The sequence below is a fragment of the Panthera onca genome, chromosome C1, assembly GCF_046562875.1.
Source record: "Panthera onca isolate mPanOnc1 chromosome C1, mPanOnc1 haplotype 2, whole genome shotgun sequence".
In the NCBI taxonomy this organism is placed as follows: domain Eukaryota; kingdom Metazoa; phylum Chordata; class Mammalia; order Carnivora; family Felidae; genus Panthera; species Panthera onca.
Window position 1 is genome coordinate 62,817,746 of NC_138346.1, and position 20,896 is coordinate 62,838,641.

The window sequence follows — 20,896 nt, forward strand, 5'->3', positions numbered from 1 at the left end:
CACGGGAGAGCCCAACCAAAATCAGCAGAGCCACCCATCCAACTTATAAACTCACAAGTAAAAATAGTGTGTATTGCTGTAGGCCACAGAGATTTTTGTGTTGTTTGTAACACAATGCTTCCCTGGGGTAATAGATACCCATATACCTACTACTATATACATCCATAAGTGTGTTGCTCATTCTTATTTATAAACTGAGGTCTTGGGGCACCTGGGTGGCTCAGTCGGTTAAACGTCCGACTTGGGCTCAGGTCATGATCTCACGTTTCATGGGTTCGAGCCCCGCATCTGGAGCCTGCTTCAGATTCTGTGTCTCTCCTCTCTGCCCCTCCCCTGCTCACGTTCTCTCTCTCTCTCTCTCTTTCTCTCAAAAATAAACAAACATTAAAAAAAATTTTTTAAAAACCTGAGGTCTTTACCTTATATAAAGCCTTTACAAAACCTTATGAGGCAGTTACCAATTTCTATTTTGCATATAAATAAAAAGACTCAAAAAGGTAAAGTGATCTGTCCAAGTTGGCCCAGCTGAAAAATGCCAGAGCTGTGGCTCCAGCTCTGATCTTCACACTCCAAATCCAATGTGTTCTTTTTAATGTTTACTTATTTGTTTTTGAGGGTGGGGAGGAGAAGAGAGAGGGAGACAGAGAATCCCAAGCAGGTTCCGTGTTATCCTTGCAAGGCCCAACATGGGGCTCAAACTCACGAAGCACGAGATCATGACCTGAGCCGAGGTCAAGAGTCAGAGGCTTAACCAACTGAGCCACCCAGGCATCCCCCAAATTCAACGGTTTTTACCACGAAGTCAAAGCAGCCTGTCCAACATCTTCCTCAAGCGTCACGAACTCTAGCGCACTGGAGCCAGGCAGGCACACAAACAGCAAAAGGAGCCGCTCGCATTGTCAGGGAAGGCAGGGATCGAGGGAACTGGAAACCCTGCGGCCCACCTAAACTCAGGCCAACTGTTGCCACATAGAAATGGGGCCTATGTATGCCACAGGGCTTGCTTTTTCAAGAGAAGCCAGAAACCCAAAATGTTATGTAGCTCATTCCATTTTTAAACGTTAGGTTTATTTTTAAAAATAGAGTGCAGGCCAAATACAATGCACGCGCAGTGTTTGGCTCAGAAGGTGTCAGCATGTGGCTGCAGCCTCATATCTGCACCACACTCTACAGTTTGACAAGTAAGTCGTTTGACATCCTTTATGCCATTTCTCCTGTATAAAGCTGCTATAATGACTGGGAAAATAGACACTATTCTTGATACGCTTATAGATGTAGAAACTGAGGCTTTAGAGAAAGCGAATAATTTGTCCAAGTTCACATGGCCAATTAATATCCATCAAGACTAACATCCCCAGGCCTTCAGGTTTCTGTACCATTTTCCTTCTATTTCATATCAAACGGATGTGAGGGTTCAGGCCTGGGGTGTCTCATGTCTACAGCACAGTGGGCAGGTTGCTGAAGGCTCCATTATTTCAGAAGCCATGGTCTCACCAGGTCTGCAAAGCTCTGTTCTGTGGGCAGATCTTCGTTTAAATTAGGAAACTGATTATAGTCACTCCCCCACATAGTTTACTTTCTCTGATTATTTTCTTCTTTTTCTCTGTAAGTGAACCATATCTACTTATTTATAAAACGCTGCCTGCCCATCAAATAGCCTAGGGCTACAAAAACAAAGAAAATTCATAATCAAAGTATTAATAGAGTTCTACAAGCTAGCAGAAATAACGATAAAAACATAGGCATCAAATCTATAAATTAAGCACAAAATTACATTCAGAAATAATTTCCTCCCAGTAATTTCCTTCCAATAATTTCCTCCCAATCGAGGTGGCTCAGCAGACTGCGAAGATAATATAACACGCAGCAAAGCATCTAATAAATAAATGGCCCTCATCAAAACAAGCATGTAATTTCTATACAGGAAGCCGTACTGTTTTTACTTACTCACTCTTTAACCATTTTAGAAAACTTATATTTGAATAAGGAGAGACAGGGGAGAATGTGGGAGGCAGGGAAGATGAATAGACAGTTTTTCACAGTTCCCAGCTGGTTGGGAGTGGCCACAAAGGCTTTAGAAGGTCGGGGTCTTCCTAAACTCAATTTGTCTCCATTCTGAGGGCTCTGGGTTTTCAAATGGGCTGAAAGCTAAAGAGAAGTTTACAGTAAGCACAGTGGGATGGCAGCAGGGACACACAAGGGCACCCATTCTTCCAGGAAGGCACCCATCTTCAGGAGAAAGACCATTCACAAGCAGTCATGTTTCCGTGAGCGCTCATGAGATATTAGGCACACCAGCTTGTAGACTGACAGCAAACCACAGATTGCCCACATACAAAGAAACACAGCTGAGTTAATGCTGGGCATAAAATGTGCTTGAGGAATCCCCTTTGTCGAAATTTCCGTCTTTTTTATTGTTATTTTGACATTAAAAATATACTTCCTTTGGACTCACTGTGGGGGAAAAGAACTCCAGGTCTTTTTATAAGACCAAAATAAATCAAAATCACTTGCTCACAAAACCGTTCTCATCCTGCCAAGTAAGTAAAGTGACCACTTGATGAGCAGGAATTGCACACAAGTCCTTAGACAATTATCCATCAATACAAGCTCTGTGAGTTCTTCCTGATCGCTTCTTTTTGTCCTAAGCAACTCAGCAAAAATATTCTGAAAACATCAGAGCGACAGAAGTGAGTTCTATGGAAACGGGACACCTAGATAAGTGGTTTGAGGAGAAAGGCTATGAACAGAGATTCTCCACCATTACAGCCTCAGAGTGTTCTTCTTTAGAACTGGAGTTTCTGGAAAGATTCCTTTGGCAGAGCTTTAACTGCCTGTCAACGTTATAGCTGGGGTGAATCTCCCATTTGAAGCAGGTTAACATTTCCTAACTGGCTAAACTTTTGTAGTCTTCAGACCAGATACTTGTAGGCATTTGCTTCCAGAGAGTTTGGAAACTACCTGCCAGGGCACTTTGCTGAGCCAGGCAGACACCTCAAGTCCCGGCTGGCTGAACACCCAGATTATGTGGAATGGGGAGACTGTAAGGTCAGGTTCCTTCCTCTACAAGCAGGTTTGGCACTGGATAAATCCATTATTTCCCCTTGAAAGAAACAGGCTTGTCAAACTCAGAGAGGATGGAGCTTCCCCTACATCCCACAATTGCTGCTACAGATATTTTTAGCATGGAACCAAATACTGGTATTTGGGATTCCAACAAAGGACACTCTTGGTTAAAAACTATATGCCAGATTTACTCTTCCACTGAGGCAACCACTTCTGGACCCCATCTATAATATTCTCTCTAATAAAAAACTACTGGGGGGGGCACCTGGGTGGCTCAGTCGGTTAAGCGGCGGACTTCAGCTCAGGTCATGATCTCACGGTCCGTGAGTTTGAGCCCCGCGTCGGGCTCTGTCCTGATAGCTCAGAGCCTGGAGCCTGTTTCAGATTCTGCGTCTCCCTTTCTCTGACCCTCCCCCGTTCATGGTCTGTCTCTCTCTGTCTCAAAAATAAATAAACGTTAAAAAAAAAATTAAAAAAAAAAAAGACTACTGGGGCTTAAAATGAGAGTTTTATTAGATCCTTCCCAAGTTATATCCAATTAGAGTATTTTCGTTTCAATCCATTGATTGTCCTTTTGACGTCAAGTAGACTGAATCTCTGGCAGCACCGCTAGTCGCCTCCTCCAAAATCACCTTCTTTGCACCATAGATCCTTCTCTAATTATTCATTCCACAAACACGTGTCCAAGCCCACACTGTGAAAGCTGCTCTGCCAGGCCTGGGGAGAGGCCAGCAAACAAAATGCTGTCCCTGCCCCGAACACAAGAATCTTGTGCAACCTGCTTTTTCACATCCCAAGGAAAGTTTCCTTCTACCTTCATCTTATATGAGACTATTACTCAGTATCCTACTTCTCGGTTTTATCAAAAATTTCTGATGAGAAAAGATATACATACTCACTGAAAAAACTGAAACACATAGACCTGTATGAAGGAAAAAGTAAAATATTATGTAATGCTCTCATTCAGAGATAACTGTTAAAACATCAGGGGGGTTTATATTTCCAGACCTTTTTCAATGTGTGTGTGTGTGTGTGTGTGTGTGTGTGTGTGTGTGTGTTCATGCACGTGCAATTATATATACTATTTTTAATTTTTTATATGTTTATTTATTTTTGAGAGAGAGACAGAGTACAAGCAGGGGAGGGGCAGAGAGAGAGGGAGACACAGAATCCGAAGCAAGGCTCCAGGCTCCGAGCTGTCAGCACAGAGCCCAACAAGGGGCCTGAACTCAGGAACCGTGAGATCATGACCTGAGCCAAAGTCAGATGCACAACTGAATGAGCCACCCAGGTGCCCCTATACACACTATTTTGTAAAATTTACTGACAGAATAAATGGTATGAGAGAAAACAAAGAAGAGAGACACAGAAACAGAAAGAAACAGAGTGGCTAAAGCAAAGAACCAGAGACAGAGAGAGACAGAGAGAGAGAAAGAGAAAGAGAGAGAGAGAGAAAGAGAGAGAGAGAGAGAGAGATGGCAGGCTGGCAGTTTCCCTGAAACCAATTTAAGGCTCCTTCTGTTCCAGGAAGAACAGCCAGTCTCAGGGGCCTGGGCCAGCCAGTTAATGAGCCAAAAGCCATTCTCCTACTTGTCTTTCCAAGCACACTGTATCTATAAACTGACCCAATCCTGCAAGAACCTGGCCACAAGCTCAAGGCCACTAAAAATTTACACGGGGACTATTAATAGTAAAAAGCCTCACTGCCTCCTGACTGGTTTAAGAAAACATTTATTTAAAAAATTTTCTAAAGGAATTATGAGTTTAACAGTGCATAGAAAATTAAGAAAATGTCAATAATTTCTATCATGAATTTTTGACAGCACATTTTTTTTGTTTTCTTTATGCTTATATTTCAGTATCTGTTTAACTTGTCACATCACCTCCTATTTTGACATGAAATGGGTTTATTTGGCAAAAAAGAAAAAAAATGCCTAGTCACAATCCAGCCAGATTCTGCCTGAGCTCAAGGTCATCACTGAAGAAAAAGCAGATTGATGGCATTCAAATGTACTAGAGCAAATGTTTTTTGGTTAAAAATACACCCAAGTCATGTGTCAGAGCCAAGATACCAAAATACATCATCTTTTTAGGCAAAAGATCCTTATGATACAAAAAATACCTTATGATAAGGTATTTCTTACTCATCAGTGAGGGTTTTGATGTCATATGGAGAATGACTGATTTCATTCTGGTTAGAAACGGAAAGCAAAGTCTCTGACGATCCCCACTAGGGGGTCTCCCATCTGCGGGGTATCCTCCAGGAAAACATTCTTCATGTTTCCAACTCAGGGCTTGACAAGCAGTTACTCCCAAAGTAGAAGAAGCCGCCCCTGAGGGTCTGGAGGTGGGCTAGGGTCGTGGGGACGAGAAGACAAAAGCATTCAGTTCTTCAGCAGGAGAAGGAGCAAATGCTTGGAAACGGCTGCTCCCAACAAACTGCACCGAGCATGGCCCTCACCTGGTTCTCACAGAGCCCAGTGTCTTGGAAGAAAATGTGCTCACTCAATCCACTGCTGCCTCATTACGAGAAGGGAGATGGGTCCAATCACCAGCTTTGCTGTTAAGCATTACCAAAGGTGAACACACTGAGCTCTTGATGTGTCTGTGATCACAGAGCACACTCTGCAGTCACTTCAAAATCATAATAAACTCTCAAAAAAGGCTGTGTCTTTTTTGAGTGGGCTATGTAAGCATTAAAAGATCACCCTTGGGGGGCGCCTAGGTGGCTAGCTTGTTTAAGCGTCAGACTCTCTCGACTCAGGTCATGATCTCATGGTTTCATGAGTTTGAGCCCCATGTCAGGCTCTGCGCTAAAGATGCCGAGCCTACTTGGGATTCTCTCTCTCCCCCTCTATCTCTGCCCCTCCCCTGCCCATGCTGTCTCTGTCTCTCTCAAAAAAATAATTAAACTTTGGACTTCATGCTGTATTACAAAGTTGTAATCATCAAGATAGTATGGTACCGGCACAAAAACAGATACTCAGATCAATGGAACAGAATAGAGAACCCTGAAATAGACCCACAAACGTATGGCCAACTAATCTTTGACAAGGCAGGAAAGAATATCCAATGGAATAATGACAGTCTCTTCAGCAAGGGAGTGGTGCTGGGAAAACTGGACAGCAACAAGCATAAAAATGAATCTGGACCACTTTATTACACCATACACAAAAATAAATTCAAAATGGATGAAAGACCTAAATGTAAGGCAGGAAGCCATAAAAATCCTCGAGGAGAAAGCAGGCAAAAACCTCTTTGTCCTTGGCCTCAGCAACTTCTTACTCAACACATCTCCAGAGGCAAGGGAAACAAAAGCAAAAATGAACTACTGGGACCTCACCAAAATAAAAAGCTTCTGCACAGCGAAGGAAACAATCAGCAAAACTAAAAGACAACCGATGGAATGGGAGAAGATATTTGCAAATGACATATCAGATAAAGGGTTAGTATCCAAAATCTATAAAGAACTTATCAAACTCAACACTCAAAAAAACCAATAATCCAGTGAAGAAATGAGACAAAAGACATGAATAGACACTTCTCCATCCAAATGGCCAACCGACACATGAAAAAATGCTCAACATCACTCATTATCAGGGAAATACAAATCAAAACCACAATGAGATACCACCTCACACCAGTCAGAATGGCTAAAATTAACCACTCAGGCAACAGCAGATGTTGACAAGCATGCAGAGAAAGGGGATCTCTTTTGCACTGCTGGTGGGAATGCAAACTGGTGCAGCCACTCTGGAAAACAGTTTGGAAGTTCCTCAAAATTTAAAAATAGAACTACCATATGACCCAGCAATTGCCCTACTAGGTATTTATCCAAGGGGTACAGGTATGCTGTTTCGAAAGGACACATGCACCCCAATGTTTATAGCAGCACTATCAACAATAGCCAAAGTATGGAAAGAGCCCAAATGTCCATCGATGGATGAATGGATAAAGAAGATGTGGTATATATATACAATGGAGTATTATTCGACAATCAAAAAGAATGAAATCTTGCCATTTGCAATCACATGGATGGAACTGGAGGGTATTATCCTAAGTGAAATTAGTCAGTCAGAGAAAGACAAAAATCATATGACTTCACTCATATGAGGACTTTAAGATACAAAACGGATGAACATAAGGGAAGTGAAGCAAAAATAATATAAAAACAGGGAGGTGCACAAAACATAAGAGACTCTTAAATATGGAGAACAGAGAGTAACTGGAGGGGTGGTGGGAGGGGGAATGGGCTAAATGGGTAAGGGGCATTAAGGAATCTATTCCTGAAATCATTGTGGTACTATATGCTGACTAACTTAAATGCAAATTAAAAATAAATAAATTAGATAGATAAACTGAAGAAAAAAAAATCACCCTTGGAGGGCAGGCGGTTTTCTGCGGCTACTTCTTGGTTACCAGCCCTCTGGTCTCCCTGTTTCCCCTTGTCTGCAGACAGGCTGCCCGCAGGATGCTCCCACCCTGGCTTTGCAGCCCCTCAAAGGGTCCACATAGATTTGGGAGCAGGGATTGTGATGAGAGGAAGGAATGCCACCTGCCTCTCTGGTGTCTCTCTACCATCCTGAACCTTGTCATCTCACACTCCTCTCCTGATGACACAACATGGCCTTCCATCAGCCACCTGCCCCTGTGCCCAGCAGATGCCTGCCTTGGGAGATAGGGAAGAAGGGAGGGTGCAGAGAAGGGGACAAGGCCTCCTTCCTTCCACCACCTACCCAGGCTGGCAACCCTGGAGCCCTCCCAAAATGTGGTGAGAACTCACTGCAAGCTACAACATGGGGACTCTAGAGGAAAAACAGGTAGATGATTTCCTCTAAGCCCTGAGAAAGAGCAAGGTCTGAGCAATTCAGCAGCCTGCCTGCTTCCAAAGTTCCTGCTCGGTAGGGACAAACCTGTGGCCTCCATCTGCACGGACCCCCCCTCTTGCACCACTACTCAGGGCTCCTCTGCAAAGGGGAAGGTCTCACACAGCCCGCAGAAGGGAAGGCTGGACAGCAGGACCCCCACACAAGGAGAGCAGGGGGCACAGAGAGCACAGCAAACGTTGTTTCACCAAAGGACCTCATGAGAAGGCAGAAAGTGCATATTCACTATGCATACCTAGTTGCACTAAAATTCACAGCTGCTGCTTAACATATTTCTGACAAGAACATGTTAAAAATATACGTGGAGGGTTGCACAGGGAGTAGTTTGCAATCGTACTATAAATCACATTTACTTAAACCTCCCTAATTTTAATTCCCCTTACGCTGCAGCTGACATAATCATGATCACATGATTAGCAGATGTAGACTTACTCGTTTTAAAAAGGGAAATTCTTCTTTGGGATGAAAAGCAGCACACGCCAGAAAGATCAAGCCCAACTTGGGCACATCAGCTAGGCCTACATACAGTCCGGTTCTCCAAGTTGTAAGACATGGCTTTGGGACTTCTTTCCCTTACCCTGTTTTGTTTCCTTCGGGGCTTTCACTGCTCACCTCCGAGGCCACTGAAACAAACAAGCAAAAAAGGAGACTTAAGACAGCCACCCAGCACCTGCGGGCCTCAGCCTGTGCCAGCCTGCTGTGGCCACCTGGATGCCAGGGTCCAGGCAGTACTTTTCACTCACTCAGCTCCTGGCCAGAGGAGGAAGAACCTTACCTGCCATTGTTCTACTCGACCCGGTGAGACTAACCCGGAGAAGTCCGGCTCCCAAGATAAAGGACTAGGAGGGATGAATAATTAATCATTCACTGGAACTTGAAGCAGACGGTAAGTGTGAGGCCAGGGTGAATAAAAGAAAGAAACACTAAGCAAAAAGGCCAAGTTTTATTCCATAAGGAAGCTCAGACCAGACAGGGAGGTGGTGGGGAGGTGGGGGCAGGGGGGTATGTTGAGCTTCTGGGAGCTGGAGTCTTTTTTTTCCAAACACTAGTTTTGGACTGAGAGAAATCAGACCTTGGTTTCCAAACAACTCCAAGAGGATACTTGCTGTTAAAGGAAAATGCCATCTTTGGAGCCGGTCACCTGGTTTCTGCACCTGCAAGTGGGTGACGAAGAGTTCATCATGTTCCTCGTGCCCAAGTAGTCCCCATTCCTAGGAAACTTCCTTTTCATTCCGAAAGCAGTTGACTATTGCAGGCACAACAACTCAACTAAGCCATTTGCTGATTCTTTTAACCATGTGTCCTTCATTCAACAAATCTTTAGGAAGCCTTTTCTCTGTGCCAAGATCTGTGCTGAGACACTTGGGATCAAAAAGAAAAATAGGACCAAAGCATCTCCAGACAGACTTGCGGGCTTGTGGCATTAAACACCTGCCTGTGTTGGTGACTTCCACATCACTGTCTCCAGCCCAACGTCTCCCCTGCTCAAAAATCAGAGCCAACATCTCTCCTGGATATCTCATGCTATCTAATAGGCATCTAAATGGAAGTTGTCCAAACCCAGACTCCAAACCTGCTGCTCCCACAGCCTCTTTGTACACATGTTTCTAGGAGTCATCCATGCTTTCAGCATTGGTCAGTCTTTTGGGGAACTTGAAAACACAACAGTTTTTTTTTAAATTATTTTGATGTTTATTTTTGAGAGGGAGAGAGAGAGAGAGAGAGAGAGAGAGCAAGTATGAGCAGGGGAGGGGCAGAAAGAAAAGGAGACAGAGAATCCAAAGCAGGCTCCAGGCTCTGAGCTGTCAGCACAAGAGCCCAAGCAGGTCTTGAACCCACAAACGGTGAGATCATGACCTGAGTCAAAGTCAGAGGCTTAACAGACTGAGTCACCCAAGAGCTGACTAAAAATCATTGTTAACTGGGCTCCTGGGTGGCTCAGTCATTAAGTATCTGACTTCAGCTCAGATCATGATTTCACAGTTCCTGAGTTTGAGTCCCACATCGGGTGAGCTGGAGCCCCACTTCAGGTGAGCCCTGCTTCTTTCTTTTCTTTTCTTTTCTTTCTTTCTTTCTTTCTTTCTTTCTTTCTTTCTTTCTTTCTTTCTTCCTCCTTCTCTTTCCCTTTCTCTTTCTCTTTGTCTCCCCCCCATCCCTCATGGGATTCTCTCTCTCCCTCTCTACTACCCCTCACTCACTTGCGCTCTCTTCTCTCAAAAAAATAAATAAATTTAAACTAAAATTAAAAATCTTAAAAAAAATAGTTTTAACAAGGTAATAGAGAACTGAAAAGACAAAAGAGGACCTCTGAGGTAGCACAGAGGTGGTCAGTGCTCAAAGAAGCCACTACCCCAAGAGCTAGGGGAACAGAAAGGAGGGTTGGGGTTATCTGAACCTACAGTCTGTGAGGAGGGGCCCACAGAGCTAGACTTCTGAGGAGGGAACCAAAGTCAGAAGGTGCCAGTACCTCTGAGGGGGCCCGGTGAGGCTGGTTCTGGGAGTGTGAAGAAATTGGAACCATCTACTGTTGCAGTGTCACTGACAGGAACAGGAAGTCAACATGATGGAACAGCGCCCCCTTCCACCCCAGGCTTGGTGTGAGGAATCGCCTCTAGCATCTCCTTTCAGCAGAACTGAAAGTGGACCAAGCTAGAATAGCTGAAGGGTGGTCTGCAGAGAGACATGAGCCTAGAAACAAGAACGTAAGAACCAGCACAGTCCACCTCTTTAGCTACTCAGCATCCACACACCTTTCTACCAAACTTCTTTCTCTCAAACGCCACCTCCAACTTGCCAACGGATCCTCTCGGCTCTACCTCTAAAATATCTCCAAGACTTGACTGTTTCTTACCCCCACACTGCACCAACTGTGTTCCAAGGACCAGTCTCACCTGGATTGCACAGTAACCTCCTGACAGGCTTCCTTTACTTGACCTACTGTCAACTCTCCACACAGAAGCCAACATCACTATATTCATGAGCTAGGGCTGCCCTCACAAATTATCACCAATTTGGTAGATTAAAACAGAAATTGACTCTCTCAGACTTTTGGAGGCCAAAGGTCTGAGATCAAGGTCTCAGCAGAGTTGCTTACTTCCGCATGCGTTGGAGGGAGAACTTAGGTGTTCCCTACCTCTCTCCCAGCTTCTGGTGGTTGCAGGCAATCCTTGGTGTCCCTTGGTCTTGTAGACAGATCACTCCAATCTCTGCTTCTGTCTTCACATTGTCTTCTTCTCTGTGTCTCTAGGTGTTTCTGTGGCCATTTTTCTCCTTATAAGGATGATAGTCATTGAGTTTAGGGCCCATCCTAAATCCAGTCTGATATTATTTTGAGATCCTTAACTTGATCATATCTGCAAAGAATCTATTTTCAAATAAGTTCTCATTCACGGGTACTGGGGATTAAGACTTGAAAATCTTTTAGGGGCCACTGTTCAACCCAATACAGTGATAGTGGTAAAACACAAATCAAATCATGTCACCCCTCTGCTCAAAATCCTGCAATGGCTCCCATCGTACCCTGGGTAAAAATTGCACTTCTATACAATTCTGGATGTTACACCTCTCTGATTTCCTCTCTGACTTCTCTTGCCTTTTTCACCCTGCAGGAACTATGTCATTCCTCACCACTTCCTACACATGCCAGCCTCAAGTCTCTGCACACGCTGTCCTTCTACAGGGAACATTCTCCCTCCAGATATCCCCATGGCTTTCTCCCTCAGATTCTTCAGATCTTCTCTCAAAAGTCACCTTCTCAGCAGGGCTTCCCCTAACCTCACTGTATAAAATTCCACCTCATTTCCTTCTTTATTTTTTGTCATAGAATTTAATAATACATCATCTTATAAATGTTGAGTTCTATTACTTTATGTCTCCTGCCATTAAAATATAAGCTTCACTTGGGGCACCTGGGTGGCTCAGTTGGTTGAGCATCTGACTTCAGCTCAGGTCATGATCTCACAGCTCGTGAGTTCGAGCCCCGCATTGGGCTCTGTGCTGACAGCTCAGAGTCTGGAGCCTACTTCAGATTCTGTGTCTCCCTCTCTCTGCCCCAACCTACTCGCATTCTGTCTCTCTCTCAAAAATAAATAATACATATATATATATAAGCTCCACAAAGACAAAGAATTTTTTTGCCAATTTCATTCCCTGCTATACCTGAAGCACCTAGAATGTTGCCTGGTGCCTATAGGCACTCAGTAATTATACTTTAAAAGGCAGTTTATTCAACTAGAACTGCACAAAAGAAAAAGTATCAAAGTTCCTGTGTTAACGGGGCCCAATCCTAGAGCAGCACTAAAGCTAGCAAGTACGTCGTAAATCACAACACACGCAAATCTCGTTTTGGTGTATCTGATTCACCTTATACTGGTGATGTCTAATGATACCATAATTGTCACCAGCGGAGTAAAATAGTTGAAACTTTTCTCAAATATAAAAAATAAAAAAAACAATTTCAATTAACAATGATAGAGGAAAGACTGAATTCTTTCTATTTTTGTTGTAGAACATAATGCTACAAAACCTTTGCCATGTTGAAAGGCAATTAAAGAGTATTCAGCAAAAATCCCTAGAAAAAAAAATTCCTTTAAAGATGTGTCAGAAGGTTAATTAATGAAAATATGTTATTTTCTGGTTTATTTTACATTTGCAGCATCTATAAGCTTTTTAAAAGACTTTTTAAACAACTTTACTGAAATATAATTGACATAAAATAAACTGCACATATTTAGAATATACAATTTGGTAAGTTTTGACATTTCTATAAACCCATGAAATTATCCCCCTCAAGAGAGTGAATCACATCATAAATAAGACAGTGAATATAACCATTACCCTCAAAACTTTCCTTGGGACGCTTTACAACCCCTTCTAACCTGCCCTAACCTGCTCTTTGACAGTCTGTGGTTTTATTTGCATTCAGTTTAAAATACTTCCTAATTTTTCTTTTGATTTCTTCTTTGACCCATTTAGAGATATATTCTTGAGCTTCTAAAGGTTTGGAAACTTTCCAGAGATCTTTCTCTTGTTGGTTTCTTATTTAATTCCATTATGATTACAGAGCATGTTTTGAGTGATTTAATTCCATTATGAAAACAGAGCATGTTTAAAAGGTGAATCCTTTTAAATGTATTGAGACTCTTTTTGCAGCAGAATATGGTCTGTCTTAGTAAATGGACCATAATATAAAAAGAATATGTATTCCACTCTTATTAGATGGCATGTTCTCTAAATGTCAATTATGTCTACTTGGTTGATAGTGTTGATTTGATTTTCTATTTCCTCACTGATTTTATTTTTTTTTAAATAACTTTTTAAGTTTATTTATTTTTAGAGATAGAGAGCAAGTAGAGGGGGTGCAGAGAGAGAGAGAGAATCCCAAGCAGTCTCCACACTGTCAGTGCAGAGCCTGATGCTAGGCTCAAACTCACAAACCACAAGATCATGACCTGAGCTGAAGAAGGACATTTAACTGGCTGAGCCACCCAGGTGCCCCTTCTTATTGATTTTCTAATTTTCTCTACTTATCCTATTGATTATTGAAGGAGGGGCATTGAAATCTCTAGCTATAATTGAAGACTTGTCTACTTTGCATTTGTTAGTTTTCACTCATGTATTTTATTCTATTTTTAAAAATTTATTTATTTATTTATTTATTTTGAAAAAAAGACAGAGAGTCAGGGAGAGCAGAGAGAGAGGGAGAGAAAGAGAATCCCAAGCAGGCTCTGCACTGTCAGCACAGAGCTGACACGACTCAAACTCACTAACCAGTAGGTTATGTCCTGAGCTGAAATCAGGAGTTGGATGCCTCTTCACTTCATGTATTTTTGTTAGTAGGGGCATAATACTTAGGATTTTTATGCCCTCTTAATGAACAGGCTCTTTCACCACTAGAAAAGGACATTTTGTATCCCTGGTAATAGTCTTAACTCTAAAATCTACTTTGTCTGATATAAACATAGCCACTTCAGCTTTGATTGGTATTAACATGGTAAACTTTTCCCATTTTTTAGAAAATTTTTATTCATTTTTGAGAGAGAGAGAGAGAAAACAAGAGTGTGAGTGAGGGAGGGCCAGTGAGAGAAGGGGACAGAGGATCTGAAGCAGGCTCTGTGCTGATAGTAGCAAGCCCAATGCAAAGCTCTAATCCACGAACCATGAGATCATGACCTGAGCTGCAGTCAGACACTTAACTGACTGAGCCACTCAGGCACCCCTACAATCTATGTCTTTCAATTGAAGTGTTTAGACTATTTACATGTAATATAAAGCTAGCTTTAAGCCTATCATCTTGTTTTTTTATTTTCTATTTGTCTCATCTGTTCTTTATTCTTTTCCCTCTACTTTTCTTCCTTTTCTATTGAGTACTTTTTACAATTTCATTTTATCTCCTTACATGGTTTATTGACTCTTCATTTTCTTATTTTAGTGTTTGCTTTTGGGGGTTGTACTATACGTCATTAATATAGCATGATATGCTTTCAAGTAAAATATCACTTTACATAGAGAACCTTATAATAGTGTATTTCCAATTCTTCCCATTAGGCCTTTATACTATGTTTCATGCATCCTACTTATACATATGTTATACTATAAAACTCACAATTAATTGTTATTTTTGTTTAAACAATTATCATTTTTGTACCAGCTTTATTGAGATATAATTCACATACTATATAATTCACCCTTTGAAAGTGTACAATTCAGTGGTTTTTAGTATATTCACAAGATTGTGCAACCATTACCACTATATAATGCCAGAATATTTTAATCATCCCAAAAGGAAACCCCTTTTAACCTATATCTCCCAAATCTCCCATTCTTCTAGCTATTTCTTTTCTGTCTCTATAGATTTGCCTTTTCTGGACATTTCATATAAATGGAATCATACAATATGTCATTTTTTATGATTGGCTTCTTTCACCTAGCATACTTTCAAGGTTCATTCATGTTGTCATATGTATCAATATTTTATTCCTTATAATTGCTGAATAATATTCCATTATGTAAATATATTACTTTTTAAATCCTTTCATCAGTTGATGGACGTTTAGGTTATTTCCACTTTGGAACTGTTAATGAATAATGTTGGTATGAACGCTCTGAAAATAAATAAAGAAACCTTATTTATTTATTTATTTATTTATTTATTTAGGAGGAGGGGCAGAGGGAGAAGGAAAGAGAGAATCTTAAGCAGGCTCCATGTCTAGCACAGAGCCTGACATGGGGCCTCAATCTCATAACCATGAGATCATGACCTGAGCCAAAATCAAGAGTTGGACTCTAAAATGACTAAACCACCCAGGTGCCCCAAGGAAACCTTATTTAAACTGGAGTCAGGAGCTCTCATGCACTACCTCTCAAGCACTATCACTCACTGTTAGAAGCATATCTCATATTCCCCGACAGGAAGAAGCTTACTCTACATACTCTATCAAGAAGAAGGAAGAATTTCTCCTTGCCTAGCAACAGCCCAACCAATGAGAAACCACCACATTCAGCCAATGAGAAGCTGTCACAGTCCCTCACAGCTTCTTTTTCCCTTGTAAAAGCAAGCCCCTCTTCTCTGTTCTCTGAACTTGCCCATGGTTCACCATAGTTGACTTGTCCCAAATTGCAATTCTTTTCTATTCCCAAATAAACTAATTTTACTGGTAAAATATCTGGCTCTTTTATTATTTATTATTTATTATTTTTTTTTGAGAGAGAGAGAGAGAGAGTATGAGCAGGGGAGGAGCAGAGAGAGAGGGAGACACAGAATCTAAAGCAGGCTCCAGGCTCTGAGCTGTCAGCACAGGTTGCCTTTTTTTTAAGGTTAACCATACTCATGTACATGTTTTTGTGTGGACATGTGTTTTCATTTCATTTGGGTGTGTACCTATGAGTAGAATTACTGAGTCATAGGGTAACTTTATGTTTAACCCTTTATGGAACTGCCAGACTATTTTCCAGAGCAGCTGCACCATTTTACATTCCCATCAGCAGTTATAAGGGTTACAATTTCTCCACATCCTCATCAATACATGTGACTATTTGTCTTTTTGACTATAGCCTTCCTGGTGGTATTTCATCATGGTTTTGATTTCCATTTCCCTGATGACTAATGACCAATCAATTATCTTTTATAGAGCTATTTTAAATATAGATTCAAATCATATATATTTACCCATGTAGTTATTACTTTCAATATTCTTCAGTCTTTTTTGTAGATCTCTATTTCCATCTAGTATAATTTGCTTCTGCCTGATGGACTTTCTTTACTGCTGCTTGTACTTTGAATTTCTAGGTGATAAATTCATTCAGCATTTGTATGTCTGTAAAGTCTTTATTTTCCCTTCATTTTCTGAATGGCATTTTTTGGGGTATAAAATCTTGTATTGACTGTTTTCTCCAGTCCTTTTAAGATGTTGCTCCACTGTTTGTGCTTTGCTTCTGTGTGTGTTTTCTGACGAGAAACTTGCTGTCATTATCTTTGCTCCTCTGAGTGTAACCTGACCTTTTTCTGCTAAGCTGGTTTTAAGATTTTCCCAGAAATCTTACTAGGCTGTGCCTTGGTGTAGTTTTCTTCCTCTTCCTCCTCCTCCTCCCTCCTCCTCCTCCCTCTGCCCTTTTCCTCCTTCTTTTTTGGTTAGGGTCATTATGCTTCACGTAGTTTTAATGAGATTTGAAAAATTGGGGACCATTTTTATTCAAATAATTTTTTTTAATGTTTATTTATTTTTGAGACAGAGAGAGACAGAGCATGAACGGGGGAGGGTCAGGAGAGAGGGAGACACAGAATCTGAAGCAGGCTCCAGGCTCTGAGCTGTCAGCACAGAGCCCGATGCGGGGCTTGAACTCACGGACCGTGAGAACATGACCCGAGCCAAAGTCGGACACTTAACCGGCTGAGCCACCCAGGCGCCCCTCAAATAATTTTTCTTTGCCCACTTCCTTTTCACAACGCTAATTCCTCCTATATTAGGTAGGCCACTTGAAGATGCCCCTTAGTATATAGATGCTCTGTTCAATTTTTAAAAATTATTTTTCCTTTCTTTGCTTCATTTCAGAACTGATAAATGTCTCTTTGTCTTCAAGTTTACTACTCTTTTCTTCTGTAATTATCCTGCCATTAATTCTAATATATTTTTCACTTCAGTCATTACAGTTTTTATCTTTAGAGATTTAACTTGAATCTTTTAATAACTCTCATGTCTCACTTTTTTCTAAGTCTTATTTATTTATTTTGAGAGATTCTCTTTGGGGAGAGAGAATCCGAAGCAGACCCTGTGCTGCCAGCACATAGCCCAATGTGGGGCTTGAATCCACAAAGCCATGAGATTGTAACCTGAGCTGAAACCAAGAGTTGGACACTTAACCATCTGAGCCACCCAGGTGCCCCTCTACTTACTTTATTAAACATATGTCATGCAGTTATAATAAATGCCCTATACTCCTGTCTACCAATTCTAACAGTTGTATAAGCTCAAGGTTGACTTTTATTGATTCTTCCCCTTAATACAGATAATATTTTCCTGCTTCTATTCATACCTGGTAATTTTTTATTGGATACTAGTTATTATGAATTTTTCTTGTTGGCTGCTGGATATTTTTGTATTGCCATGAATACCATTGGCTGTGTTCTGAGATGCAGTTAAATTACTAAGAAACAGTTTGATTCTTTTTCATCTTGTTTTTAAGATTTTTTTAGATGACAGCAAACCAGTCTTCAGTCTAGAGTTAATTATTTCCCACTACTTAGGCAATGTGCTTCTGAGTATTTTATCTAATGTTTTGAAAATTATGAGGATTTCCAGTCTGTGTGGTGGGAATAGGTACTAATCTTGGGCTTGTACAAACTCTAGGTATTGTTCATTTTAATCCTTTTGGTGGTTCGTTGGCCTTGTGTAGTTTTCTCACTCACACACACTGCTGAGTGCTCTGCCAGATTCTTAAAGGGAACCATCTGCTCTTTGGGATTCTCTCTGCACAGCTCTGTCCTCTCCAGTACTCTGTGAACATTAGCTGTCTTGTCCCAGGCCCTCAACTCAGCCTCTTTAACCAGGCGATCAACCAGGTTCTTCCTGGATTCCCTTTCTTTGCACTACAGCCTAGAAACACTCAAAGAAGTAGGTTAGGGCAACTGTAAGGTTTATTGGATTTTTTTCCCATTTCTTAGGGAATAGTGTCCTTTGCTGCTTGATATCCAGGCTCTTGAAAAATTGTCTCATTTATTTTGTCCACTTTTTTTGCAGTGTTGTTGGTTGTATATGGTAGGAAGCAAATGTGGTGTCTGTTACTCCATCTTAGCCAAAAGTGGAAGCCTCTGTCAGCCCTTTACATTTTCAATTTATTATGATTTCTTTTCTCATTCTAAATAAATGTTCACTTTTCTATTTAATCCTATCTGTAATTTTGCATTATTTTTCTTTTTTTTAATATTTATTTTTTTAGTTTGAGAGAGACAGAGAGAAAGCAGGGGAGGGGTGGAGAGAGAAGGGGACAGAGGATCCAAAGTGGGCTCTGTGCTGAGAACAGAAAGCCCGACGCAGGGCTCAAATTCACAAATCACAAGATCAGGACCTGAGCCGAAGTCAGATGCTTAACCCACTAAGCTCTCCAGGCGTGCCTGTATTAAAGAGGGTGTCCACTGTTGTATAATCTCCAGCCCCATACTCAGGCTCTTGAGTTGAACCACGTGGGTTGGAATTCTGGCTCTACCTCCTATTAGCATTGTGACCCTGAGCAGCCTCTCCTTCTCCATTTCTTCATCTATAAAACCAGGATGATAATAGGACCTACTTCATGATGTTGAGCATTAAATGAGTTATTACATGTGAAACACTTAGAAGACAGCCTGAAACCTAGAAACCCCTCAATAAACTGTTATTATTTGAGCTTCTTCAATGTATAGGTGGTATTATGAATTATGGAATTACCTATACAGAGTGTTAAGAGTCTGGATAGAGGACACCACCCTCCATAACTGATGAGAGCAGAGGAAGTACAGACCACGAAAGAAACAACATGGCCAGGAAATGGGATAACCAAAAGAATATAATGTCCTAAGAGAACAAAATAGGTAATTTCCCAAAGAAGGGAGAGATTAATATAGTCTATGCCACTCAAGATCAAAATGAGAACTTAAGAATGATCTCTGGATTTGTCATGATTTCTTAGAGACTCCAGGTTATTTATAAAAGTATCAATAAGAGAATTGCACATAGTTAGTGTAAATGGATTCTGAATGGGGCCATGACAGACTTTACAAGTAGACAATCTAAAGTTGCTCTAATGCTATTTTTGAAAATATGTAGGGCGTAAAAAAATAAAACCAATGGAACATCTTGCAATATCAGTTCTGGCTTCTCAGTTGTTTTGTTGGTTTATTTTGCTTTTCTTGCTTTGTGATTCTTGGCCTTATCCTGTACGGGTAAAGATGACGAATGACAGGTTTCCCACAACAGAGACTAGGCTCCAGGTGCTTCATTCTCTCCATAGCATCATGAGCATCATCTTGGTTGAAAATATAGCCAGAATTGGGGCGCCTGGGTGGCGCAGTCGGTTAAGCGTCCGACTTCAGCCAGGTCACGATCTCACGGTCCGTGAGTTCGAGCCCCGCGTCAGGCTCTGAGCCCCGCGTCAGGCGCTGGGCTGATGGCTCGGAGCCTGGAGCCTGTTTCCGATTCTGTGTCTCCCTCTCTCTCTCTGCCCCTCCCCCGTTCATGCTCTGTCTCTCTCTGTCCCAAAAATAAATAAAAAAAAAAAAAAAAAAAAAATATATAGCCAGAATTGCTAAAAGCATGAACTCTTGTCCCAGGCCTTATTGGAAGAAGAAACTTTGTTCCATAGCTTTGGATATGAGTGGGCTGATTCCCCATGAGGAGAAATCAGGCTGTTAGACACCACACTCCCATCCTGTAGAAATGGCTCCCAAGCAGGGCTTTTTCTCTTGAAGTGCACCATCCGGCCCCAGAATTTCTCTCTACCAGGAAAAACCCCTGCCCAACATTTCAGTATCATCCTGGGGAGCATTTTCAATGGATGAGTGAGCTTCCAACCATTTAATTCCTTAAACAGCAAAACTTCGGCTGTTCCCGGGAGTCTGTGCATTGGTTCAGAAAAAGCCATGCTGCTTCCATTCCCTAAAAATCCACTGGCACAGGACCTCTGAAGCATCCATCATCTGTTAGCACCATGGCTGTGTGTGTAGGGGGGTGGTCCCCTGGAAAGGCAGGGGCTCTTGTCCTGGAGTCTGCATCTCACGGCTCCACTCTCTGCTCTCCAGACAGGCTGGCCTGTGAGATTTTCAGCCTTTTCCCTCTGGGCAGCTTCAGGCTTACTTGACCTATTTTCCACAAGCTCAAGACAGAGGGCATAGGAAAGCGCCAAATCACTCCAGGGTCTGCATTGTGTCCAGTTACAAAGCCCAATGTCAAAGTGAAATACCGCCCTTTTAACAGCCCCATATCTCACAGATTTAATGGTCAATTCTAATTAAAGATAAGCTTATGTTTCTTTATTTCCTTTCCCTAGAGTAAAAGAAAAAAATTTCTTTTCTTCTGGGAGACTCTAGATTCCGTATTTATAAACATCATTAGACGCTATATGTTTTCTTAACAATTGGAAAAGTAAAGATTTCATCTATTCGCCCAATCAGGATAGAATTATTTCTCCTTCTATTGTTAGGAATTTTTCCCCCTCCCCAAGTCCAGCTTAGTGTCCTGGGTCTCTAGGTACATAATAGTCACTCAAAAAATATTCACTGGTTGAAAAAATGAATGGAAGGATGGTTGGATAGAAAAGTATCTGTGCACTGTTGTCTCCTAGGACATCCTCCCAACTAGGCAGAGAACCCTCACAGTGCTTCTTGGCAGTTCTTCTTCAGGGACTATAGAAACAAACCAAAATGGAATATCTTGCATCAGGGACAAGACAGAAACGGTCATAAAGGAAATCTAACC

At 41.5% G+C, this 20,896-nt stretch overlaps 1 protein-coding gene across 2 annotated transcripts in view; it reads right to left on the reverse strand.

Annotated features, from left to right (window-relative positions):
* LOC144612662 (myosin-IIIb-like) overlaps positions 1–20,896 on the reverse strand; it is a 250,549-nt gene that overhangs the window by 216,507 nt on the left and 13,146 nt on the right. For both annotated transcript variants that reach the window (XM_078451161.2, XM_060621589.3), the window contains exons 2-3: positions 11,086–11,222; positions 8,530–8,575 (exon numbers count right to left, since the gene is read on the reverse strand). The gene's annotated coding sequence lies outside the window, so the exon portion shown is untranslated. The remainder of the gene's footprint in view (positions 1–8,529; positions 8,576–11,085; positions 11,223–20,896) is intronic.